At 34.5% G+C, this 12,851-nt stretch overlaps 3 non-coding genes across 3 annotated transcripts; all 3 read right to left on the minus strand.

Annotated features, from left to right (window-relative positions):
* Positions 1–1,018: 1,018 nt before the first annotated feature.
* TRNAD-GUC (transfer RNA aspartic acid (anticodon GUC)) lies at positions 1,019–1,090 on the minus strand. Its single transcript has one exon. It is a non-coding gene; the product is annotated as a tRNA-Asp (tRNA).
* Positions 1,091–9,442: 8,352 nt separating this feature from the next.
* TRNAD-GUC (transfer RNA aspartic acid (anticodon GUC)) lies at positions 9,443–9,514 on the minus strand. The gene has a single exon. It is a non-coding gene; the product is annotated as a tRNA-Asp (tRNA).
* Positions 9,515–11,326: 1,812 nt separating this feature from the next.
* Positions 11,327–11,398, minus strand: TRNAD-GUC (transfer RNA aspartic acid (anticodon GUC)). The gene has a single exon. It is a non-coding gene; the product is annotated as a tRNA-Asp (tRNA).
* Between the last annotated feature and the right edge of the window lie 1,453 nt (positions 11,399–12,851).

The raw sequence follows: 12,851 nt of genomic DNA on the forward strand, positions 1-12,851 counted from the left end.
CAGGAAATAATCGTACTAGCATGCAACACTTCCCATAAGTGCTTATGTTACAGTAAAAAGAAAAAAAAGTTAAAAACTCCCCATCGTGGAATCGAACCCCGGTCTCCTGCGTGACAGGCGGGGATAATCACCACTATACTAACGAGGAATAGCTTGACACGTGTGTTTGGGAAAATTCCCTCCAATGGGGAGATTTCAATGCCATCACTGCCGCTAATCAGAAGATGCACAACTTAAATCAACATTTTGCTGAATGGTAAGCTGCTTTGCTTGATGCAAAAGTAAAAAAAAATGTGTAGTTAGCGGGATTGTTGCCAAACAGAGAGAATTGAAAAAAAACATAGACTGCATTATTTACATGACCCTGAGTAAAGAGAGTGTAAGATTAAGCTAAAGCAGTATTTTCCTGGCACAGTATATATTTGCCCACTGTTTTTTGGGTTTTCGTCAGGAGACACTCCTGTACAGTCATGCATGGATAATCTGCTACAATACAATATGACTCGAAGGACATTTTATGAAATTAATGCTCTAAAACATTTCAAAAAGATGTTTCTTATCCCTTTCAAGAAATATATTTAGCTATATTTTCCTGCATATTTTTATCCCTTTTTATGCATAATAATGGCTTGCTTTAATTCTGTTACCTTTTGCCATTAACACTCATTAAAAATGCCCTGCTAAATGACGTAAAACAACTGACACAAAATATTTTGTCACAGAGGACAATAGTATATGTTTTCTAAAATTGGGAATTTTTTATGTTTTTGGCTAATCTAAAGTGTTTGTTAATCACCTGATAAATTTAATTTTTGGCCAAAATGATTTTTTCTAAATGACTTTAAAAGAAAGTGTACATAAACTTTGAATGTGGGCAAAAAAGGTAAGTTGTATTTAAACTAAGGTTAATGCATAAATATTACTGTCTTTTCCTGCATCATGGCAGGAAATAATCGTACTAGCATGCAACACTTCCCATAAGTGCTTATGTTACAGTAAAAAGAAAAAAAGTTAAAAACTCCCCATCGGGGAATCGAACCCCGGTCTCCTGCGTGACAGGCAGAGATAATCACCACTATACTAACGAGGAATAGCTTGACACGTGTGTTTGGGAAAATTCCCTCCAATGGGGAGATTTCAATGCCATCACTGCCGCTAATCAGAAGATGCACAACTTAAATCAACATTTTGCTGAATGGTAAGCTGCTTTGCTTGATGCAAAAGTAAAAAAAAATGTGTAGTTTGCGGGATTGTTGCCAAACAGAGAGAATTGAAAAAAAACATAGACTGCATTATTTACATGACCCTGAGTAAAGAGAGTGTAAGATTAAGCTAATGCAGTATTTTCCTGGCACAGTATATATTTGCCCACTGTTTTTTGTTTTTTTTTGTCAGGAGACACTCCTGTACAGTCATGCATGGATAATCTGCTACACTACAATATGACTCGAAGGACATTTTATGAAATTAATGCTCCAAAACATTTCAAAAAGATGTTTCTTATCCCTTTCAAGAAATATATTTAGCTATATTTTCCTGCATATTGTTATCCCTTTAAAAATGCCCTGCTAAATGACGTAAAACAACTGACACAAAATATTGTGGCACAGAGGACAATAGTATATGTTTTCTAAAATTGGGAATTTTTTATGTTTTTCGCTAATCTAAAGTTTTTGTTAATCACCTGATAAATTAAATTTTTGGCCAAAATGATTTTTTCTAAATGACTTTAAAAGAAAGTGTACATAAACTTTGAATGTGGGCAAAAAAGGTAAGTTGAATTTAAACTAAGGTTAATGCATAAATATTACTGTCTTTTCCTGCATCATGGCAGGAAATAATCGTACTAGCATGCAACACTTCCCATAAGTGCTTATGTTACAGTAAAAAGAAAAAAAAGTTAAAAACTCCCCATCGTGGAATCGAACCCCGGTCTCCTGCGTGACAGGCGGGGATAATCACCACTATACTAACGAGGAATAGCTTGACACGTGTGTTTGGGAAAATTCCCTCCAATGGGGAGATTTCAATGCCATCACTGCCGCTAATCAGAAGATGCACAACTTAAATCAACATTTTGCTGAATGGTAAGCTGCTTTGCTTGATGCAAAAGTAAAAAAAAATGTGTAGTTAGCGGGATTGTTGCCAAACAGAGAGAATTGAAAAAAAACATAGACTGCATTATTTACATGACCCTGAGTAAAGAGAGTGTAAGATTAAGCTAAAGCAGTATTTTCCTGGCACAGTATATATTTGCCCACTGTTTTTTGGGTTTTCGTCAGGAGACACTCCTGTACAGTCATGCATGGATAATCTGCTACACTACAATATGACTCGAAGGACATTTTATGAAATTAATGCTCCAAAACAGTTCAAAAAGATGTTTCTTATCCCTTTCAAGAAATATATTTAGCTATATTTTCCTGCATATTTTTATCCCTTTTTATGCATAATAATGGCTTGCTTTAATTCTGTTACCTTTTGCCATTAACACTCATTAAAAATGCCCTGCTAAATGACGTAAAACAACTTACACAAAATATTTTGTCACAGAGGACAACAGTATATGTTTTCTAAAATTGGGAATTTTTTATGTTTTTGGCTAATCTAAAGTGTTTGTTAATTACCTGATAAATTAAATTTTTGGCCAAAATGATTTTTTCTAAATGACTTTAAAAGAAAGTGTACATAAACTTTGAATGTGGGCAAAAAAGGTAAGTTGTATTTAAACTAAGGTTAATGCATAAATATTACTGTCTTTTCCTGCATCATGGCAGGAAATAATCGTACTAGCATGCAACACTTCCCATAAGTGCTTATGTTACAGTAAAAAGAAAAAAAGTTAAAAACTCCCCCTCGTGGAATCGAACCCCGGTCTCCTGCGTGACAGGTGGGGATAATCACCACTATACTAACGAGGAATAGCTTGACACGTGTGTTTGGGAAAATTCCCTCCAATGGGGAGATTTCAATGCCATCACTGCCGCTAATCAGAAGATGCACAACTTAAATCAACATTTTGCTGAATGGTAAGCTGCTTTGCTTGATGCAAAAGTAAAAAAAAATGTGTAGTTAGCGGGATTGTTACCAAACAGAGAGAATTGAAAAAAAACATACACTGCATTATTTACATGACCCTGAGTAAAGAGAGTGTAAGATTAAGCTAAAGCAGTATTTTCCTGGCACAGTATATATTTGCCCACAGTTTTTTGGGTTTTCGTCAGGAGACACTCCTGTACAGTCATGCATGGATAATCTGCTACAATACAATATGACTCGAAGTACATTTTATGAAATTAATGCTCCAAAACATTTCAAAAAGATGTTTCTTATCCCTTTCAAGAAATATATTTAGCTATATTTTCCTGCATATTTTTATCCCTTTTTATGCATAATAATGGCTTGCTTTAATTCTGTTACCTTTTGCCATTAACACTCATTAAAAATGCCCTGCTAAATGACGTAAAACAACTGACACAAAATATTGTGGCACAGAGGACAATAGTATATGTTTTCTAAAATTGGGAATTTTTAATGTTTTTGGCTAATCTAAAGTGTTTGTTAATCACCTGATAAATTAAATTTTTGGCCAAAATGATTTTTTCTAAATGACTTTAAAAGAAAGTGTACATAAACTATGAATGTGGGCAAAAAAGGTAAGTTGTATTTAAACTAAGGTTAATGCATAAATATTACTGTCTTTTCCTGCATCACGGCAGGAAATAATCGTACTAGCATGCAACACTTCCCACAAGTGCTTATGTTACAGAAAAAATAAAAATTGTTAAGGACTCCCCGTCGGGGAATCGAACCGCGGTCTCCCGCGTGACAGGCGGGGATACTCACCACTATACTAACGAGGAATAACTTGACATGTGTTTTTGGTAAAACTCCCTCCAATGGGGAGATTTCAATGCCATCTCTGCCGCTAATCAGAAGATGCACAACTTAAATCAACATTTTGCTGAATGGTAAGCTGCTTTGCTTGATGCAAAAGTAAAAAAAAAAGTGTAGTTAGCGGGATTGTTGCCAAACAGAGAGAATTGAAAAAAAACATAGACTGCATTATTTACATGACCCTGAGTAAAGAGAGTGTAAGATTCATCTAAAGCAGTATTTTCCTGGCACAGTATATATTTGCCCACTGTTTTTTGGGTTTTCGTCAGGAGACACTCCTGTACAGTCATGAATGGATAATCTGCTACACTACAATATGACTCGAAGGACATTTTATGAAATTAATGCTCCAAAATATTTCAAAAAGATGTTTCTTATCCCTTTCAAGAAATATATTTAGCTATATTTTCCTGCATATTTTTATCCCTTTTTATGCATAATAATGGCTTGCTTTAATTCTGTTACCTTTTGCCATTAACACTCATTAAAAATGCCCTGCTAAATGACGTAAAACAACTGACACAAAATATTGTGGCACAGAGGACAATAGTATATGTTTTCTAAAATTGGGAATTTTTTATGTTTTTGGCTAATCTAAAGTGTTTGTTAATCACCTGATAAATTAAATTTTTGGCCAAAATGATTTTTTCTAAATGACTTTAAAAGAAAGTGTACATAAACTATGAATGTGGGCAAAAAAGGTAAGTTGTATTTAAACTAAGGTTAATGCATAAATATTACTGTTTTTTCCTGCATCACGGCAGGAAATAATCGTACTAGCATGCAACACTTCCCACAAGTGCTTATGTTACAGAAAAAATAAAAAATGTTAAGGACTCCCCTTCGTGGAATCGAACCCTGGTCTACCGCTTGACAGGTGGGGATACTCACCACTATACTAATGAGGAATAGCTTGACATGTGTGTTTGGGAAAATTCCCTCCAATGGGGAGATTTCAATGCCATCACTGCCGCTAATCAGAAGATGCACAACTTAAATCAACATTTTGCTGAATGGTAAGCTGCTTTGCTTGATGCAAAAGTAAAAAAAAATGTGTAGTTAGCGGGATTGTTACCAAACAGAGAGAATTGAAAAAAAACATACACTGCATTATTTACATGACCCTGAGTAAAGAGAGTGTAAGATTAAGCTAAAGCAGTATTTTCCTGGCACAGTATATATTTGCCCACAGTTTTTTGGGTTTTCGTCAGGAGACACTCCTGTACAGTCATGCATGGATAATCTGCTACAATACAATATGACTCGAAGTACATTTTATGAAATTAATGCTCCAAAACATTTCAAAAAGATGTTTCTTATCCCTTTCAAGAAATATATTTAGCTATATTTTCCTCCATATTTTTATCCCTTTTTATGCATAATAATGGCTTGCTTTAATTCTGTTACCTTTTGCCATTAACACTCATTAAAAATGCCCTGCTAAATGACGTAAAACAACTGACACAAAATATTGTGGCACAGAGGACAATAGTATATGTTTTCTAAAATTGGGAATTTTTAATGTTTTTGGCTAATCTAAAGTGTTTGTTAATCACCTGATAAATTAAATTTTTGGCCAAAATGATTTTTTCTAAATGACTTTAAAAGAAAGTGTACATAAACTATGAATGTGGGCAAAAAAGGTAAGTTGTATTTAAACTAAGGTTAATGCATAAATATTACTGTCTTTTCCTGCATCACGGCAGGAAATAATCGTACTAGCATGCAACACTTCCCACAAGTGCTTATGTTACAGAAAAAATAAAAATTGTTAAGGACTCCCCGTCGGGGAATCGAACCGCGGTCTCCCGCGTGACAGGCGGGGATACTCATCACTATACTAACGAGGAATAACTTGACATGTGTTTTTGGTAAAACTCCCTCCAATGGGGAGATTTCAATGCCATCTCTGCCGCTAATCAGAAGATGCACAACTTAAATCAACATTTTGCTGAATGGTAAGCTGCTTTGCTTGATGCAAAAGTAAAAAAAAAAGTGTAGTTAGCGGGATTGTTGCCAAACAGAGAGAATTGAAAAAAACATAGACTGCAATATTTACATGACCCTGAGTAAAGAGAGTGTAAGATTCATCTAAAGCAGTATTTTCCTGGCACAGTATATATTTGCCCACTGTTTTTTGGGTTTTCGTCAGGAGACACTCCTGTACAGTCATGAATGGATAATCTGCTACACTACAATATGACTCGAAGGACATTTTATGAAATTAATGCTCCAAAATATTTCAAAAAGATGTTTCTTATCCCTTTCAAGAAATATATTTAGCTATATTTTCCTGCATATTTTTATCCCTTTTTATGCATAATAATGGCTTGCTTTAATTCTGTTACCTTTTGCCATTAACACTCATTAAAAATGCCCTGCTAAATGACGTAAAACAACTGACACAAAATATTGTGGCACAGAGGACAATAGTATATGTTTTCTAAAATTGGGAATTTTTTATGTTTTTGGCTAATCTAAAGTGTTTGTTAATCACCTGATAAATTAAATTTTTGGCCAAAATGATTTTTTCTAAATGACTTTAAAAGAAAGTGTACATAAACTATGAATGTGGGCAAAAAAGGTAAGTTGTATTTAAACTAAGGTTAATGCATAAATATTACTGTTTTTTCCTGCATCACGGCAGGAAATAATCGTACTAGCATGCAACACTTCCCACAAGTGCTTATGTTACAGAAAAAATAAAAAATGTTAAGGACTCCCCTTCGTGGAATCGAACCCTGGTCTACCGCTTGACAGGTGGGGATACTCACCACTATACTAATGAGGAATAGCTTGACATGTGTGTTTGGGAAAATTCCCTCCAATGGGGAGATTTCAATGCCATCACTGCCGCTAATCAGAAGATGCACAACTTAAATCAACATTTTGCTGAATGGTAAGCTGCTTTGCTTGATGCAAAAGTAAAAAAAAATGTGTAGTTAGCGGGATTGTTACCAAACAGAGAGAATTGAAAAAAAACATACACTGCATTATTTACATGACCCTGAGTAAAGAGAGTGTAAGATTAAGCTAAAGCAGTATTTTCCTGGCACAGTATATATTTGCCCACAGTTTTTTGGGTTTTCGTCAGGAGACACTCCTGTACAGTCATGCATGGATAATCTGCTACAATACAATATGACTCGAAGTACATTTTATAAAATTAATGCTAAAAAACATTTCAAAAAGATGTTTCTTATCCCTTTCAAGAAATATATTTAGCTATATTTTCCTGCATATTTTTATCCCTTTTTATGCATAATAATGGCTTGCTTTAATTCTGTTACCTTTTGCCATTAACACTCATTAAAAATGCCCTGCTAAATGACGTAAAACAACTGACACAAAATATTGTGGCACAGAGGACAATAGTATATGTTTTCTAAAATTGGGAATTTTTTATGTTTTTGGCTAATCTAAAGTGTTTGTTAATCACCTGATAAATTAAATTTTTGGCCAAAATGATTTTTTCTAAATGACTTTAAAAGAAAGTGTACATAAACTATCAATGTGGGCAAAAAAGGTAAGTTGTATTTAAACTAAGGTTAATGCATAAATATTACTGTCTTTTCCTGCATCACGGCAGGAAATAATCGTACTAGCATGCAACACTTCCCACAAGTGCTTATGTTACAGAAAAAATAAAAATTGTTAAGGACTCCCTGTCGGGGAATCAAACCACGGTCTCCCGCGTGACAGGCAGGGATACTCACCACTATACTAACGAGGAATAACTTGACATGTGTTTTTGGTAAAACTCCCTCCAATGGGGAGATTTCAATGCCATCTCTGCCGCTAATCAGAAGATGCACAACTTAAATCAACATTTTGCTGAATGGTAAGCTGCTTTGCTTGATGCAAAAGTAAAAAAAAAAGTGTAGTTAGCGGGATTGTTGCCAAACAGAGAGAATTGAAAAAAAACATAGACTGCATTATTTACATGACCCTGAGTAAAGAGAGTGTAAGATTCATCTAAAGCAGTATTTTCCTGGCACAGTATATATTTGCCCACTGTTTTTTGGGTTTTCGTCAGGAGACACTCCTGTACAGTCATGAATGGATAATCTGCTACACTACAATATGACTCGAAGGACATTTTATGAAATTAATGCTCCAAAATATTTCAAAAAGATGTTTCTTATCCCTTTCAAGAAATATATTTAGCTATATTTTCCTGCATATTTTTATCCCTTTTTATGCATAATAATGGCTTGCTTTAATTCTGTTACCTTTTGCCATTAACACTCATTAAAAATGCCCTGCTAAATGACGTAAAACAACTGACACAAAATATTGTGGCACAGAGGACAATAGTATATGTTTTCTAAAATTGGGAATTTTTTATGTTTTTGGCTAATCTAAAGTGTTTGTTAATCACCTGATAAATTAAATTTTTGGCCAAAATGATTTTTTCTAAATGACTTTAAAAGAAAGTGCACATAAACTATGAATGTGGGCAAAAAAGGTAAGTTGTATTTAAACTAAGGTTAATGCATAAATATTATTGTTTTTTCCTGCATCACGGCAGGAAATAATCGTACTAGCATGCAACACTTCCCACAAGTGCTTATGTTACAGAAAAAATAAAAAATGTTAAGGACTCCCCTTCGTGGAATCGAACCCTGGTCTACCGCTTGACAGGTGGGGATACTCACCACTATACTAATGAGGAATAACTTGACATGTGCTTTTGGGAAAACTCCCTCCAATGGGGAGATTTCAATGCCATCACTGCTGCTAATCAGAAGATGCACAACTTAAATCAACATTTTGCTGAATGGTAAGCTGCTTTGCTTGATGCAAAAGTAAAAAAAAATGTGTAGTTTGCGGGATTGTTGCCAAACAGAGTGAATTGAAAAAAAACATAGACTGCATTATTTACATGACCCTGAGTAAAGAGAGTGTGAGATTAAGCTAAAGCAGTATTTTCCTGGCACAGTATATATTTGCCCACTGTTTTTTGGGTTTTCGTCAGGAGACACTCCTGTACAGTCATGCATGGATAATCTGCTACAATACAATATGACTCGAAGTACATTTTATGAAATTAATGCTCCAAAACATTTCAAAAAGATGTTTCTTATCCCTTTCAAGAAATATATTTAGCTATATTTTCCTGCATATTTTTATCCCTTTTTATGCATAATAATGGCTTGCTTTAATTCTGTTACCTTTTGCCATTAACACTCATTAAAAATGCCCTGCTAAATGACGTAAAACAACTGACACAAAATATTGTGGCACAGAGGACAATAGTATATGTTTTCTAAAATTGGGAATTTTTAATGTTTTTGGCTAATCTAAAGTGTTTGTTAATCACCTGATAAATTAAATTTTTGGCCAAAATGATTTTTTCTAAATGACTTTAAAAGAAAGTGTACATAAACTATGAATGTGGGCAAAAAAGGTAAGTTGTATTTAAACTAAGGTTAATGCATAAATATTACTGTCTTTTCCTGCATCACGGCAGGAAATAATCGTACTAGCATGCAACACTTCCCACAAGTGCTTATGTTACAGAAAAAATAAAAATTGTTAAGGACTCCCCGTCGGGGAATCGAACCCCGGTCTCCCGCGTGACAGGCAGGGATACTCACCACTATACTAACGAGGAATAACTTGACATGTGTTTTTGGTAAAACTCCCTCCAATGGGGAGATTTCAATGCCATCTCTGCCGCTAATCAGAAGATGCACAACTTAAATCAACATTTTGCTGAATGGTAAGCTGCTTTGCTTGATGCAAAAGTAAAAAAAAAAGTGTAGTTAGCGGGATTGTTGCCAAACAGAGAGAATTGAAAAAAAACATAGACTGCATTATTTACATGACCCTGAGTAAAGAGAGTGTAAGATTCATCTAAAGCAGTATTTTCCTGGCACAGTATATATTTGCCCACTGTTTTTTGGGTTTTCGTCAGGAGACACTCCTGTACAGTCATGAATGGATAATCTGCTACACTACAATATGACTCGAAGGACATTTTATGAAATTAATGCTCCAAAATATTTCAAAAAGATGTTTCTTATCCCTTTCAAGAAATATATTTAGCTATATTTTCCTGCATATTTTTATCCCTTTTTATGCATAATAATGGCTTGCTTTAATTCTGTTACCTTTTGCCATTAACACTCATTAAAAATGCCCTGCTAAATGACGTAAAACAACTGACACAAAATATTGTGGCACAGAGGACAATAGTATATGTTTTCTAAAATTGGGAATTTTTTATGTTTTTGGCTAATCTAAAGTGTTTGTTAATCACCTGATAAATTAAATTTTTGGCCAAAATGATTTTTTCTAAATGACTTTAAAAGAAAGTGTACATAAACTATGAATGTGGGCAAAAAAGGTAAGTTGTATTTAAACTAAGGTTAATGCATAAATATTACTGTTTTTTCCTGCATCACGGCAGGAAATAATCGTACTAGCATGCAACACTTCCCACAAGTGCTTATGTTACAGAAAAAATAAAAAATGTTAAGGACTCCCCTTCGTGGAATCGAACCCTGGTCTACCGCTTGACAGGTGGGGATACTCACCACTATACTAATGAGGAATAGCTTGACATGTGTGTTTGGGAAAATTCCCTCCAATGGGGAGATTTCAATGCCATCACTGCCGCTAATCAGAAGATGCACAACTTAAATCAACATTTTGCTGAATGGTAAGCTGCTTTGCTTGATGCAAAAGTAAAAAAAAATGTGTAGTTAGCGGGATTGTTACCAAACAGAGAGAATTGAAAAAAAACATACACTGCATTATTTACATGACCCTGAGTAAAGAGAGTGTAAGATTAAGCTAAAGCAGTATTTTCCTGGCACAGTATATATTTGCCCACAGTTTTTTGGGTTTTCGTCAGGAGACACTCCTGTACAGTCATGCATGGATAATCTGCTACAATACAATATGACTCGAAGTACATTTTATGAAATTAATGCTCCAAAACATTTCAAAAAGATGTTTCTTATCCCTTTCAAGAAATATATTTAGCTATATTTTCCTGCATATTTTTATCCCTTTTTATGCATAATAATGGCTTGCTTTAATTCTGTTACCTTTTGCCATTAACACTCATTAAAAATGCCCTGCTAAATGACGTAAAACAACTGACACAAAATATTGTGGCACAGAGGACAATAGTATATGTTTTCTAAAATTGGGAATTTTTTATGTTTTTGGCTAATCTAAAGTGTTTGTTAATCACCTGATAAATTAAATTTTTGGCCAAAATGATTTTTTCTAAATGACTTTAAAAGAAAGTGTACATAAACTATGAATGTGGGCAAAAAAGGTAAGTTGTATTTAAACTAAGGTTAATGCATAAATATTACTGTCTTTTCCTGCATCACGGCAGGAAATAATTGTACTAGCATGCAACACTTCCCACAAGTGCTTATGTTACAGAAAAAATAAAAATTGTTAAGGACTCCCCGTCGGGGAATCGAACCCCGGTCTCCCGCGTGACAGGCGGGGATACTCACCACTATACTAACGAGGAATAACTTGACATGTGTTTTTGGTAAAACTCCCTCCAATGGGGAGATTTCAATGCCATCTCTGCCGCTAATCAGAAGATGCACAACTTAAATCAACATTTTGCTGAATGGTAAGCTGCTTTGCTTGATGCAAAAGTAAAAAAAAATGTGTAGTTAGCGGGATTGTTGCGAAACAGAGAGAATTGAAAAAAAACATACACTGCATTATTTACATGACCCTGAGTAAAGAGAGTGTAAGATTAAGCTAAAGCAGTATTTTCCTGGCACAGTATATATTTGCCCACTGTTTTTTGGGTTTTCGTCAGGAGACACTCCTGTACAGTCATGCATGGATAATCTGCTACACTACAATATGACTCGAAGGACATTTTTATGAAATTAATGCTCCAAAACATTTCAAAAAGATGTTTCTTATCCCTTTCAAGAAATATATTTAGCTATATTTTCCTGCATATTTTTATCCCTTTTTATGCATAATAATGGCTTGCTTTAATTCTGTTACCTTTTGCCATTAACACTCATTAAAAATGCCCTGCTAAATGACGTAAAACAACTTACACAAAATATTTTGTCACAGAGGACAATAGTATATGTTTTCTAAAATTGGGAATATTTTATGTTTTTGGCTAATCTAAAGTGTTTGTTAATCACCTGATAAATTAAATTTTTGGCCAAAATGATTTTTTCTAAATGACTTTAAAAGAAAGTGTACATAAACTTTGAATGTGGGCAAAAAAGGTAAGTTGTATTTAAACTAAGGTTAATGCATAAATATTACTGTCTTTTCCTGCATCATGGCAGGAAATAATCGTACTAGCATGCAACACTTCCCATAAGTGCTTATGTTACAGTAAAAAGAAAAAAAGTTAAAAACTCCCCATCGTGGAATCGAACCCCGGTCTCCTGCGTGACAGGCGGGGATAATAACCACTATACTAACGAGGAATAGCTTGACACGTGTGTTTGGGAAAATTCCCTCCAATGGGGAGATTTCAATGCCATCACTGCCGCTAATCAGAAGATGCACAACTTAAATCAACATTTTGCTGAATGGTAAGCTGCTTTGCTTGATGCAAAAGTAAAAAAAAATGTGTAGTTAGCGGGATTGTTGCCAAACAGAGAGAATTAAAAAAAAACATACACTGCATTATTTACATGACCCTGAGTAAAGAGAGTGTAAGATTAAGCTAAAGCAGTATTTTCCTGGCACAGTATATATTTGCCCACTGTTTTTTGGGTTTTCGTCAGGAGACACTCCTGTACAGTCATGCATGGATAATCTGCTACACTACAATATGACTCGAAGGACATTTTATGAAATTAATGCACCAAAACATTTCAAAAAGATGTTTCTTATCCCTTTCAAGAAATATATTTAGCTATATTTTCCTGCATATTTTTATCCCTTTTTATGCATAATAATGGCTTGCTTTAATTCTGTTACCTTTTGCCATT

Source organism: Mixophyes fleayi, chromosome 10 (assembly GCF_038048845.1).
Source record: "Mixophyes fleayi isolate aMixFle1 chromosome 10, aMixFle1.hap1, whole genome shotgun sequence".
Taxonomy (NCBI): domain Eukaryota; kingdom Metazoa; phylum Chordata; class Amphibia; order Anura; family Limnodynastidae; genus Mixophyes; species Mixophyes fleayi.